Genomic DNA, 15,160 nt, shown 5'->3' with positions numbered 1-15,160 from the left:
TGAAAATTCACCTTACTTTATACCTGGAATGGTTCTTTGCAAAAACACTTCTTTCCTAGTGCCGTTACACAGTTAAAAGATAAATAATGATTTTTGTTTGTGATTGTTTGTTTGAAAAATGGCATTAAAATGAAGCAGAAACACGTGCATTGAAGATAACTAGCACTTATTGGAGCCCCAATTGTAGACTCGCACATACCAAGGTTTTGAATTTTCAGTATTTCGAGCGGAGAAGCTCTATGAATTTTTAGATAAAACATCGAAAAAAAAAGTGAAAAGTCCTACCGCTGCGCTAAACAACAACATAGTTCTGTAGGGTTTTCATGGCCGCTTCCTGCTCATCGTTTTACAGTCGTGGAATATTTCGGCCAATTTCCAAACAGTGTGAGTGTGGTCAATCAACCTTTTTTGAAACATTGCTAGTTGCTAATATGTCTGCCCCACATATAATGCTCATCTATTCTTGCTAAAAATCACTTTTTTTTTGAGAGAGAGATGGCAGACAGTAATTTGATTGAGTGATAGGAATGATGGGTGGGGAAGTCTCAACTGGGGCTTAGCAAGTGCTCTTTCCCGCCTCTCCATCCTCTGAGAAAGCTGCCGCTTTTCTCTCCTTAACGTCTTCTTTTACCACTTCTCCGCAATCCTTTGCAAGGTCAGTTCACGGTCACCTGAAACTACTTGTGGCTCCACACTGCAATATCAGTTCGAGACAAACTCCTCTCAGTTCGGCAGACAGACTTCTTTTGGTGGCTCTTAGGTATCGCTTTCCTTGGTACGGAAATGAAACTGTTCGAAGAGCCGTTTATATTTCTCGGTCATAATATCCAGTGCGTTATTTCTACAAAACCAGGTTGACAAGTAAAAATAGTTTCAGTTGATTAAATTCTCACCTAGTTAACAAGGTTTTCTATTTTCTCTCTAAAAACGGATTTCTTCCTCAAAAAAGGCAGTTATCCTATCCAGAACTTCAGGATCACAGCGACATCCCACATCCTTCTGTTGATGTCGTGAGACGGATGAGGTTCTCAGAAAGACAGTGTTTCTTCTAACGAACATTACAGAGGCCACACAATGGGATATTGTGCAAGTGGGATCTCCAAGAACCATGCAAAAGAATAGTTCGGGGTCATATTCCAGAGATAAATACTAGTCGTATATCAAGTTGTTGTTACTCGTCTTTAATAGCTGAGCATTACGCTATCGGTAGTGTTTCCTTTCGGGAATGATTTATTGCTTGCATTCGAAGAAACTTGATTGGTTTATTATAGTAACGGCAGCAGATATAACATGTATTTACTTCCTTTCGTTCCGGTGATTTATATCTTATTTCTTTCCTTCTGGACCCGCGTAAACGGGCCTGATTGCCACCTGCTCGCGGTGTCCTTGCTTATAGCAGATTTAATCAGGCATTCGAATAGGATCTGGACACGAGCGATACAATGCGCAATTACATTCCAGAAACTACTATTGCAAGAAGATACTGTCGTCCAACACACTGCCAAAGCCTAACACATAGAGAACCATACCATATTACCACCGGGATCGTGGAATCTTTGGTAACAACTCTTCGTTTCGTTACGCTGAACTGCTGGACATTATCCACCTGAGGAAGTCGGATCACTCGGTGACAGTAGGAAGTTTACGGGAGACACCATGTCTTGAAAACTATGTATGGAACAGTGACGGATGGATGGATTCTCTTGCTGTAGATCAGGAAAATTGTACGGAGCTATGTTCAAGGACGGATGAATGGATTCTGTGCGAGCCTTTGTTGTAGATCAAGAAAATAGTACACAGCTATGTTCAAGGAGGACATGCTTCGAAGAGAATGCGGGAAGAATTGTGTGAGGCATAACACCAGCATCCGATTAAGTCAAATAAGTCACTTTCTTCTTCCTAGAATCATTTTATAACATGACGTGTGAGAGCAGAAGATTTACAGCATCGCGTAAAAAACGACAGAACAACGAAAAGCGATAAAGAAGGATAGTGAAGAAAGTCATAATACATCTACAACTGGATGTTTGGATTAAAAACTTCGCCACATATCTGCCGAAAAGTGCACAGATGTATATTACGAGAGTTGCATGTATAAATTACTTGTGTGACACGTAATAGCTAAATAAATCGAGTGTTTTTTTTAAACTTTCGTGCAACGTATGTTGTCCGAGAGGACTTATTTTAATGAACTGATCCATAAACATCGCTAGTACAGTCCCAGGAGATGCTCACTTCAACTTGGTTCGTTCCCTTAGAGAGCAGAAAGTGGCATGATGCAAATACAAACATACAGTTCGAGAAAATGTGTGAAAAACAAAAGATACTATCTATAAATAGCGTCAAATGTGCTAGTTTTTCTATTCGTAGTATTTTGAACACAGACATTTAAAAACATTCTAAAATCTTAAACAAAAAAAATTCAAAGAGGACGAGAACAGTTTGCTTCCCACAGAGCATTTGGGCACAGAAAAACAAAAAAAAGAAGAAATAATGAAATGTTTGCTGCTTATAACATCATTTCGGATGAGCCAACCCAACACGTTCGAATTCAATGTAGAAACATGTAGAAAACAACACATAAATAAACACAAGTAAATAAATTAAACACATATTTGGCCTTTATAATGATTTGTGGACGCAAAGAGATGCATCAAGCAAGTATTCATTTACTATCAGACAAGTCCGGTACCACTTTATCGTCTTTTGATGCTAGAACGGGAGAAGGATTGGCTTTGAGTGGTTTTGAACCACCGACCACGCAGGAACAATGTAACGTCCTGCCGTTGCGCTAAATCCCCTTCTAACACACTATGTGAGTGAAATAAATTCATGTTACTGTTACATGAGGAATATTTTAACCTCATCTCAATTTATATCAGTTAAACCTATCAATGTAACCGAAATGGGCCATGTCGACAGCTGATCAGCGAGTACGTTGCACTGGGACGTTTCCTAACGATAAATTCTATGATTAATAAAATAACCTATAATAATTAATTTGTGACCTAAGACGGATCCTACTCGCCAACCGCCCAGACTCAGTCGATCTCCCGGACTTCTTTTTACGCGATTTCAGTCCAAACAGAGAAATGCTTGAAATGTGAGCTCGGCTTATTTTGAGTCCAGTTTGAATTTCTGACCTCATAGAGTTTGTTCAAGTGGAATGACGAAGAACTAGAAAAACGAGAGTGATCCTAAAACGTCTACTAACATGCAGCAACAATTTTCAGTTTCAGCTGGTTCAACTACTAATTTTTTTAACGGCGAAATTTTCGTCGAAGGGTAGAATGCATTTTAAAAATTGAACGTTCTGTAAAAAAAAACTGTTGGTGCCCGCTTCTTTTATATTGCAGATTTCTCATTTCTCTGATAAATGTTTTGTTTCGTAGATAATCCGTTCCTTTTGGCTATTCCTATCCTATATTTAATGCATTACAGAAAATACATGCTTGAGTGAATCCAAAGTACGTTCAAGTAGAATGACAGATCTCTTAAAGTAAGTTTGAAGTTCAGTAAAGTAAAGTAAGTTATGATTTTATGGATGGAGCAGAGAGAATAGAAAAAACGTTTTTATCACGAAAAACAGCAACGTTTCTGTTTAGATCTGTTTTTGAGCAAAGCAAGCACTTAACACAATGAGATTGCACGTTCAACATACGTACGGGAATAGTTTGAAAATGAAAAATAAAAGTTCAATGTAGAAAATGAATGCACATCCATTTGTACTCGTTGTACAATACAAATAATTCTAAGATCTGTTGGGATACGCTCACACCTGGAACTCTGCACTTTGCACTGAAATCCAGCGAAACAACGAGGAGTTGTAATTGTGTTGTATTAGAGGACTGTACGATTAAAGGCATCACCCCACGAATCTGAGGTGGTACGGATTTCAGTTGGAGTATTCGGGATAGTAGATTATGGAGAAGGGGTGATTTCGTCCATTTCTTCCTAATTGCCGTAAAAACGGTCCGGAAGATGTGGCGCCGCACAAGGCTGGCGCGCTCCAATCGAACTCGTTGTAGAAAATAGCGCGCAGGAACGCTCGAAGCCGCATCTTCGGGGCGGTTTTTTACGGCAATTAGGAAGAAATTGACAGGATCATCCCTCTCTCCATAATCTACGATCCCGTATACGAATACTCCACCTGAAATCCGTACCACCTCAGATTCGAGGGGTGATGTTTTTAACATCACTACAGTTTTGTGCATTGATATGACAGAGAGTATTTTTTTTTTCAAACAGAGATCGCGAACACTTGAGGAGCCTTCTTAGACTTTGCTCCGAGGGAAGAAGCAAAGCCTTTTCATAATCCTCGAAATATTCTCTAAACCTTCATCATCGTTAGATGCTTAGGTTTTTGCTGAATAGCTATAAACGAGCAACAACTTCTGCATGTTTACCGTTTCTGGAGGGTCATTAATCAGTACGAATGCGTATGGGATGCCCCGTTTACTCTTTTCGTTTTTCAGTTCAGTAAGAGTGAAAAGAAGGAAGAGAGTAAAATGAATCCCATAGTAAATAAAATTTTTGATAATTAAATTGCTACCGAAAGCAAATCCTAACCGGATAAGGCGTTTGATCGGATTAATCACGTTCAATTCCAACCTTTCAGGCTCTGGAGAAGACGATATTGGCGATATTGCCGAAAGGTTAGCCAGGATTAAAGGATTATAACAATCTCGTGTCCGGCTCAATTAAAGAAATCAATTATTGAAACATCAACATGCCGAGGTTCATCGAAAGTCGTACATGGAGATCGAAACAGAAAAGTTCTGAGAGTGTAAGTGACCTCAATTTGAGTTTCTGACAAAGTAGACTTAGGCCATTTGGAATAACGAGGAAGCATAGGAATGAAGGGGACCCACAAATGTTCGTAAACGAGGAGAGCTACCATTTCCAGTGAGGAAACTGAGCCAGTTTAACAAATAGTTTAAATGCCACGGGGGAGAAGTGCAAGGATGCTGTGAGATTCACGTCCTGGGTCCCATCCTTTCATGGATCATTAAAAAAGGAACTAAAAGGGTGAAAATGTTGTGCATTCAAAGATATTAGATATGGAATTTTGTAAGTTTTTCCTTATTTCAACACCATAAAAAAGGATAAAGTCACTGGCGTATCAAACCACTTTAGATCAACAAACGCGTTTTACTGTGATTCGTAACCGTTGAGTTTTTTCGGATTGTTTTTTTTTCGAACTCGTGGTGACCTATACAATGAATGACTTGTCTGGAAGTATTAGCACCATGAAGCGGGAAGAAATCCAATGACGGAGCGTTATGGAATAGAGCACCACCATAGCAATTAATAACGACGCAATCCATCGGCTACAATTCTTACACGCTTCACGAGAGAATGAATCGAAACCTAGTATCTAAGACTACAAAGACAAATCACTTTGCAGAGATTTCAATTAATGATAGTCAGTCAGTCTGTAAAACACAAAACGCAAAACGAAACCATGGATGACTACATTTTGCCGAAAGGAAACGCGCTAAACAGCGATTTTGGGCATGAAAGAGTCAAATAATGTCGTCTGGGGAACTATAATAGGGGATGAGGCGCCGATTCCCCAGAGATGTCAGGCGCCCATTGCTTATCTTCTAAGTACTTTATGATTAATATGTGCATAAGTTCTACTGCTGAGGAGAGTTGGTGAGACTTGAAAAGCGCGCCGGGAATATTAACCGTAGACGAAGAGACGTAGTGAATGATCGCCTGTCAAGCACAGCCGAACGCGCTTTGTGGATGTTCCCCTGGTACGTCCGTCTAATCTAAACCACAGGAAGAGGACAAGGTCTGCAAGGTCTGTGTGAGAAAAAGCGTTAAGACTCGAATAGCTTATACAAAACATCTAAGAACAATTAAAGTAAGACTATTGTTTTTGATGGGAATCGGTTCGGAATGCAATAATCAGAGGCCTTCGGAATAAGGAGGATATGGATTTATCTGGACGTTTCTAAGTTGGTAAAATTCCCAACTGATCCGACTCTGATCAACTTAGAAACAAAAAAACTGATATGCCCAAAGCCTTTTAGCTTACAAAAGTTTTTAAATGTCCACATTGTTTACCACTAATGCAACCCGAACAACAAAAGCAAAAAATCTCCTTCATATAGAGAACGATAAGGCCCAGATCGGAGCAGAGTCAAAGGTACATAGATGGCTGCCTATCCGTCATGGTGCGCCGTTGTTTACAGGTACAGCTGACAGCGGATGCTAGAACTCGCTACAAATGGCCGATTACTGGCTACTGTAACTGATCCTGTGACATCGTGACGGAGAGACCGATCATTGCGGGACCAATAATCCTTTGTACTTTGGCGTCCTTGATTGCGGAGGTGTGAAAGTGACTAACTAAGCTTGGTGAAACTTTGCCTGTTTTTAAGCCTCACATTCTTCAAAGCTAAAATCTGGGAGTGTATATGAAGTCAACACCTCATTCGCTTTCGTATGATATTTTCAACACCTAATTTTGCCCACTTCCAAAAATTCCAACGGTTTGTGACAGCACCGACTTCCAAAATCGGTCCGAAAAAGAAAAGAAAGATAAAATCGACGTAAAAAAAATCCATCGGAGACAGATTTTGGGGTAGAAGTTAGTGGCGGTGTTTTAGCGTTCTGTATCCTTTCGGTGATGAAATCAAAAAGTGTTGAGATCTGCAGCCGATAATATAATTTAATATACGTAATAGTGGAGGTGGTGATTGCAGACTTTGAGGACAGCACGTCGTGCAGGCAAAGAGTGCTGTAGCCATTGAAATGATATATTTCTTATGCGGTGATAGAATAACGATATGTTCTCTTGTCTTGAAACCTCGGCATATTCTGTCTATGTTTTGTGATAGTGGGCCTGCGAGGTTTCTAGATGGAACTCTTTATTTGCCTGACGTCTCGGCTTTTTCGCCGTCTTCAGAGGCCTAAATAGAGGATGAGTGGAGCAATGCTACGTTTATCCCGTCAAGTGTCACACTACCTGGGTCAGTGTTTCGATAATCGTTCAGGGTAGTGAAAACAGAAACCTATAAATTATAACTATAACAGAAACCTTGAAACTAGTCTTACGTGTTGTTCCAACGGACGTGGCTGGAGTTCCATCTAAAAACCTGGCAGGCACACTATCACAAAACATAGAATAACGATAATTTTAAACGTTATCCTACACAACAACGGGCTCAGTCCTTGTGTGTTTGTTTGTTTGTGTGTATGTTTGTTTGTGTCTCTGTGTGTCTGTGTAAAAAAAAATACTTTAGGTGGAGAAGCGGCTTCAACGCCGGCTTGGCTCTTTGTACAGAGAAGAGACCTATGCCGACAGATTAGTGCGCCAACGCAGAATGACAGTGAGATTGATTCCAGAAGGTCAGAGGACGATGAAATATATGAGACGGATCCCATGTCACCGAATTCGTGTGCTGGCACCAGAAAGCGGGAACATAGGGTGGGACAAGTGCCGCGGCTTCAGATTGGTGCACGCTAGAAAGCAGTGGGTGGGATATCACGACGTGGGATATTTACAGCAAAAAATTGGGCTCAGTGAGGGTGCACCTGTACCGCGCAGTAGTACTTCCGAATACGAATTCGTAGAGAACTAGCTGAGACATGAATGAGACATGAATCGTTCAACGGCCGTGACGTCTGCCTGGATAATGTTTCCCCAATTTTGCGCCCCCGTATGTTTATTTTTTCATGGGCTACCACCTTCATATTTGCCTAATTTTTTCCTTAGAAACTAGATACACACATGCAGACAGCTGTTTAAATAGTAGAAGTTTACTAGTAATCTGACACGGATCCCTCACCTTCATCGTAACGACAACAAAGTTCACATCATTTCACTTCCTCACATCATTTTACGTAATTTTTCAGCACATCAGCCTACGTTAACTATTTTAAAAAAGAAGACAAGAAATAGCTCTAGTAATTAATAAATTAATTTAGTAAGGTGATTAATTAATTTAATAAGGTAGTTAATTAACTTAATAAGGTAATTAATTAATTTAATAAGGTTTCTGAACTAGGATGGTGCGAATTGATATAAATGTACGTTTAAATTACGTAAATTTACGTTTCTGAACAAAAAAAAGCTAAAAGAACCGACATTGGCAAGAAAACTATTTCAATTTTGTAGCAGAAATTTGCCGAAAGTCATAGCATTTCAAATTTCTATTGATCACCGAAGAAAAATGGAGGAAGCACCGCAAGAAGTTTGAAGGCAAAGCCTTAGCCAAACGCTCAGATGGATACCTACATAGAAAATTAATTAACTGCGAATATGTGCATTATAGTAACTATGTACATGAATAATGTTTTTCTTCTGACCAATCAATAAAAATCAGTTTCCCGTATTTTGTTGACGACCAGAAGTGGAAAGTAAGTAGTTCAATTTCTGTTTTTTTAAGCCCGAAATAAAAAATTAAAAGGAGTGTGTTAAGAAATTGACGATGTAGTGAAACCGAAGGGAAAACGTAGAGTTTGCGTTGTAGATTATGGGAACGGGCGTGGCTCCACTAATCTCCTCAAATCATCGTAAAAGAACGGCGTGGAAAACAGTGTTCTTTCCTACGAAATCAGTGGCGACGCGTCACCCGTTTTTACGACGCGCCGCGTCCACGAACGAGCGATCGAAAATTCACGAGGTCTCCTCGACAGCTTATTCAAGTAAAATCAGTGAATAGGCTGGCGTTCTAACGTACCTCTTAAGAACTGAAGTGATCCCAACGCCGTTTTTTTAGGACGATTAAAAGAAGATTAGGGCCATAATTATAATTTATAACACGAACTCTACGCTTCCTTAGACTTCGATAAAGGATGAAGTGTCTGGCGTTAATCAATAAGCTTAGGATGCGCCATCGCGTCCACTTAAATTCAGATTCCTTTGGGGTTAACGAACGCGTGTCTGGTCTACACAGTGACTTGTGCGGTAAGCCGATTTGCCAAATCAGTTCTTATATCTTTCCAGACAATTCTGGCACCAGTTTGTTGAGTAAGGAAGGATGAAGGGCTTGGTTCGTGCTAGGCTAGGTTTCGAACCATCGTTCGATCGTGCAGTCACACCGAAACTTCTTACCGACGGCGCCACACCTACCTTATCCCACCATGGTGCGCGTTGATATTTTCTTCGTGGTGGTAATCCACGAAGAAACGATCAGCACGTTGAAAGAAAATACAGATGAAGAAGGTTATGCACGTAGCATTTACATACCGTAGGCCAAACTAAGGTTAAATCAATGTAATCCATAGTGCAATATCCAAAAGTAGATAAGTTTTCTCTCGCTGCATAGTATTAAATAACAAATGAGGCATAGTAACGAGCCCTTCAATAATAGGAATAAGCGGAATTCCTGTAGCTGTCAGTCACAGATGCATAGGTTGAGGTTGAGGAAAGAACGATGATGAACGTCGAAGAAGCGAAAGTAGAAAAAATCAGCTTGTTGAATTAGGGAGACGGAAATTAGAGGGTGAGAAAGTTTGGAGCAAAAAACGTGGATTGCGTCAAAAACAATAAAGGAATTCACTTGATCGTTGTTCGCTGGAATTCTGGACACATACACGTCTTCTATCACCATTCGTTACAAAACGAAACTAAGAAAAGCAAAAAACGCTCTTTTCAACACATTCAAGAAAGAGAGTTTCACGTAGAAAAAGTTTACTAAATGTGGGAGGTGTCTGCTTATAAAATCCCCTTCTCAGCTTACATACACGAATATATTGGCGAGAACAGCAAGGAACCTTCCCTCAACTGCTGCAACTGACAAACAGGAAAGCGATAGTTATCAGATTCAGACTAATATGCCTATTTGGGATTTTCAGGAAGACGTGTGCGACGAAACTGCCCGTGCTGCCCATTCTGGACGACGAAGTTTGTCAAAGGCAAGTCTGAGAGTGTGTTCTACAATCGAGAAGTGCGATAGAATTACTAAAAGAGCAATGTGACTCGGGAGGTGCAGCCACAACCACAACGTCAAAACATTCCTATTCGCTTGGTATTAAAGGAGTGGCATCAATGAGGAACAGGGTAAGCAATGGTAGCCTCCACTGATTAGCTCGTGTGCTCCATGGTTCCACGGAAACAAACAGCAAACTTGGGGTAGCCATGTTAGGAGTTGGAAACTCTGAGAATCCTGCAGGAATGCTCGACTTTTCAACTAGAGGGAACTTACTACTTATTAAAGTTATTGACTCTATTAAGTCTCACGTTAAAGTGAGTCAGCGGTACTTATCATAAGTTCAGATTTGAATTTTTCTAGAATTTTTCGAGAGCTAATTTTCCAGGTTTCTAATTTTTCGAATTATTGACTGACCGCAGGAATGTTCGAACATTCGCACTTTTTCTATGGATTATTTGTGGTGTGCGCAAAACTGGAAGTACGAAAACTCAGCGTTAGCGGAAGATCATCATTTATAAATTATTCTCGAATGATAATAATGATTATTTTTGCAATTCGAGTCTTCACTTTTTAAAATCAAGCAGAAAATAAAACTTTGTAATAAACTTTGTAATAATAAACAATAATAACAATAATAATAACTTTGTAATAATAAACTTCACCAAATCTGAAATGTACTTCCTTTCACCCCTTATAATCCTTTTCCTTTCTTTTTCGCAGATTTTCAGTGTACTTCTTCTAAAATTCCATTCCATTTGCTCATAGTGATTTATGCAAATAAAAAAGACTGAGGTAATAAGTGTTAGGTAATAATAAAATGATAAAATAAATATAAAGAGTATTAGGCAATAATAAGATCCAAATAAAAAATAGCGTTATTTGAGCGGTGTTCAGTTTGGTCCCGAATAAAGTCGTCGTAAGAGTCGCTCGAGAAGTCGCAGCAAAACAACCCTTGCCGATGATATAACGAGTAGGTTGCTTAGTTAACGATCTTCATTCTAGATTATGCGACGAGACGCGACCACTCAACACTACAAATGATTGGACGTGAACTCAGAGGAGACCAACAAATGCCACTTTTGACAGAAAAAGAAACAGCAGTAATCCGAGTGAGCGCTCTTTTCATCTATAGAAAAGACCACGTGAGCACAATTTCGTTGGGAAATTATTCTTTTTTTTCCCCTGGAAATAGCTTAGAATTTTTAAGTGACGTAGACGCGAAACGTTCAACTACAAAGCCGAAACGTCAGGCAAATAAAGGGTTCCATCTAAAATCTGACTTGCAGGCACACTATCACAAAACATAGACATTCAACTACAGTATTTTTTGCAAAGAAAAATCCCAAAAATTGTTGTAAAAGTTCAGAATATTCGACATTCGATGAATATCGGCGTAAAACGATTATACGATGTTGTTAATTAATTTTATATTGTAAAAATATAATTTTGTTGTAAATGTTGTTGTAAAGTTGTGAGCATACAGAGACAATTGTGTTGTTTATGGCATACAATTGATCAAGAATTGCATAAAACAACAAATCACCGAAAAAGAATTAAGAATTAAAAATGTTCCTAGAGAGACATTAAAAAATGCATGATTTATTTTTGTAGCTGAAAATTACGCACTTATAGTACATATATATATATATATATATATATATAATTTTTTATGTATATATATATATATATATATAATATATATATATATATGTATATATATATTTCTAGTACATGCTTATATTCTATATATTTACTACTTTAATGAGAAATCACTTAACGAACTGACTCATGGAAGTTTCCGGTGTTGAGTTCTTCCCAGTACTCAGTTGAACACGTGAATTATTAGATTGATGCAAATAAGTAATGGGGTTTTATTTTAAATTTAAACTCGTGCACAGAAAAAAAAAGAGTTTTGCAATATGTAACAGTTATTTGAAAGAGTATTTCATCCTTTACAAAAGAGTGTTCTTTGTTTTTATGCTGATTTAATTTTGTTAATTTTAAGAACAATATAATAGTTCGCAAATGTTATGACGAAGACATGAAACACCCGGATAGTTGTCTAAAAATCAAATGAACCAAACAGATTGATCAATTCACCTGACGAAACAACTTTTTACACGTATGGGATTGTGGAAACGAAGCTTCATAAAAAGGGTTTCATTACTTGCGCGAGTGCATAGAGGTGTTATAACACATGAGTTCATCGTTGGTCTACTTTGTGCGGTAAATTGCATGCGTGTAAAGAGTTGTGTCGTCGCGCAGATTTATCACTTCACTGCTAATAATTCCTCGATTTTTAATTTTCGTAAGGATTTTTCACGTTTTCGTCGCGATACTCGCCTAGTACGGGATAGGACACACCATCGGGAAAATCTTTAATATTTCTGTAAGCAACAATCTTTATTACTTTCAAAAATCGGAAAAAAATTTCAAAAATAAAAAAAATCGAAATTCAAAAAAAGTAAAACTGGTGCACGAGTGCGACACATATGAAGCTTAGATTTTCGATCGCATAGGTTGTATAAGGTGTGTTACTTTGGAAAAAAAAATAGATGAAGAACGTATTAATGTGACGAGTGCCCAATTTTTAGCCGAGTGTTTGGCTCAGCAGTTCGTTTTAAACTAAGACAGGAGTAAATTAGCGTTAAGTTTTAGTTTTTAGGATCAATTTTTTGGGAAAAGATATAATATAACAAGGAAAAGAGACTCGAATTGAGCAGTGAGTGGAAAAACCAAAAATTCTCACTGGGAGGAGTGCACGTATAGAAAAATACAAAGCAGTTTGCATTCCTAAGACAAATGGAACGGAAAAAGATAAACATTAATGGGATAAGATAAACATTTTGAATGTCTGACGCCGAATCAAAAAAAAAGAAAACCTTGAGAACTGATGCATATGAAGACCTCCCAATACATAGAGCACACAACGTCACATGAAGAAGGGCGGAAATCGCGGACGGAAATCCCATGCTTCAATCCTAATAGTCCTCCACAAGTTATGTTCGTTATGTTTGCGGAAATAGTCGGGATATCTTGCTCAGCTCGAAAATAACTTGAAAAATAAGAACAGTTGGGCGGTTATTTGTAGGCACATGAAACTGAATACGTAGTATAAAGAAAGTTCTGGAAAATAATAATCAGGTAAATTGAATAAGATCCGACTAATTGAATTTCAGTAAGCGGTGTCGGGCAGTTGCAAGATTTGATTCGATGATGTCACTCAGCACTAGCAACCGATCTCCCTGAGAAAATCGCGGAATTTCAGGCAAAGTTTGTCATGGAATCTCTCTAAGGCTCTTCAATGGGCAGCCGAAAAATGGGAGGAACTAAGAATTCCAAAAATTGAGCGCATGGCTTTGCAGCAACACCTGAAATTCCACTGTCACCGACCTTTCAGATCTAATCAACAATCTTGCATGCGTATTAGTCTCAAATAAACGGTCACATGTAAACTGAAATATTCGGTTGATGCATGAGCCCTAACATTTTTGAAATTTAAAGGCATCAAACCACGAATCTGAGGTGGTAGGGATTTCAGGTGTAGCATTCGTATAGATTATGGATTGTAGATTATGAAGAGGTGGGACATTCCGTCCATTTTTTGCTAATTGCCGTAAAAAACGGCCCGAACGATACGGCTTCGGGCGTTCTGACGCACTATTTTCTACAAGGAGTTCGCCGTGTCTTCCGGGCCGTTTTTTACGGCAATTAGGAAGAAATGGACGGAATCACCCCTCTCTCCATAACCTACTATCTCGTATACGAATACTCCACCTGAAATCCGCACCACCTCAGATTCGTGGAGCGATGCTTTTAAACTCGCGCACAGAAAAAAACGAATTTAACATTATGTAACAGTTATTTGGAAGAGCATTTCTTTCTGTAACAAACAATTGTTTTACTTGTTCACAGTGATTTAGTTTTTGTTAATTTTTAGAACAATATAATACTTGGCAAATGAGTGGATGAAGACGTGAAACTCTTCATACGGGTCCGGAAATGAAATGAATCAGGATCACCAAAATGATCACTTCATCTAACGAAACAACTCTTTACACATATGGGATTGAAAAGTGAAGCCTCACCGAGTGTGCCTCATTATTCGTACGAGCAGCATAAAGTTGCTTTAACGCGTAATCACATCTTTAGTCCACTCTATGCGGTTATTTCATTTTTTGCAATTTTTTAGATCACTTTTTTTGGATCTCATACACAGCTTTTGAAAAAAAAACTTCAGTGGTAGAGGGGCTACTCAGAAAGATAAAAATTAAGCTGCTTTAACACAAGTTTCCAGTGATGTCAATTTGCGTAGGTGATCCTTAACGGTCCGGCTAATCTAAAGAAGATGACGTTTGCAGCTGTCCATGATTTTGTTGACTTAGGCTAATTGTACTGCATCTCGGAGGAGAACAAAAATCCTGCTGATCGAAAAGCTCATACAGGGGATGTCCTGAGATCCCGGTTACTGTCTAAGCAAACTTTGAATCATCCAGATGTAGGTCTATTTCTAAAAAGCGTTGCAAAAGCAGTAATATAAGAAAACAAAAGTGTTCTCAAAAAAAAAATTCACAGTCAAGTCACAGAAGAAAAATCCGTAAATTATTGGAAGAAATTCGCATAGCTTGAAACATTGGTGGCGCTCTGAAATTGAACTTCATCGATAGTTGACCATCGAAGAGAGAAATCTACCGATATATAAATTATTTTAAAATTTCTGTTTTATGAGAAGTTAAGAGCAAGCGACGACGGCCGACGGTGCCGCTCCGTCAGTTTTTCAATGATCAAGCACAGCATTATATATTCAATACCACACGATGTCCCTAATCTTATCGTATCGAATTTGGACTCAACTTTTCCCGCCTGCTTGTTTACGACATGGGATCCGAGACTGTCTACGGGAAATATCCGATTGGAAACTTCTACAGTAGCGGCCAAAAATCAACTGACAAACGGTTTTTCGAGGTTTTCTCCTCTGAAAATCGCCGAATCGTCTCCAGAATTGTACCAGAGGTGTCATTTGATATTAGAAACCTTTTCTAAAAAATATGTTTACTTTGCTGTTGAACCGTCGAAAAGAAACATCGAAAAACCATTTGTCAATTGATTTTTGGCCGCTACCGTATATCTTTCATTGGACAAGTTTGAAGTAATTTCTCTTTAGTTGCTGGTTCCACCACACTTACAAGAAATTTCCAATTAAATTAGCTTTGAGGTATCCTGAAGTCCGCTTTTTGACTCTAGGTTAGTTGTATTCTTTATCCTTCATG

Source organism: Necator americanus, chromosome I (assembly GCF_031761385.1).
Source record: "Necator americanus strain Aroian chromosome I, whole genome shotgun sequence".
Classification (NCBI taxonomy): Eukaryota; Metazoa; Nematoda; class Chromadorea; order Rhabditida; family Ancylostomatidae; genus Necator; species Necator americanus.
The sequence above is the reverse complement of the archived record's forward strand: the minus strand, read 5'-3'. Positions refer to the sequence as shown.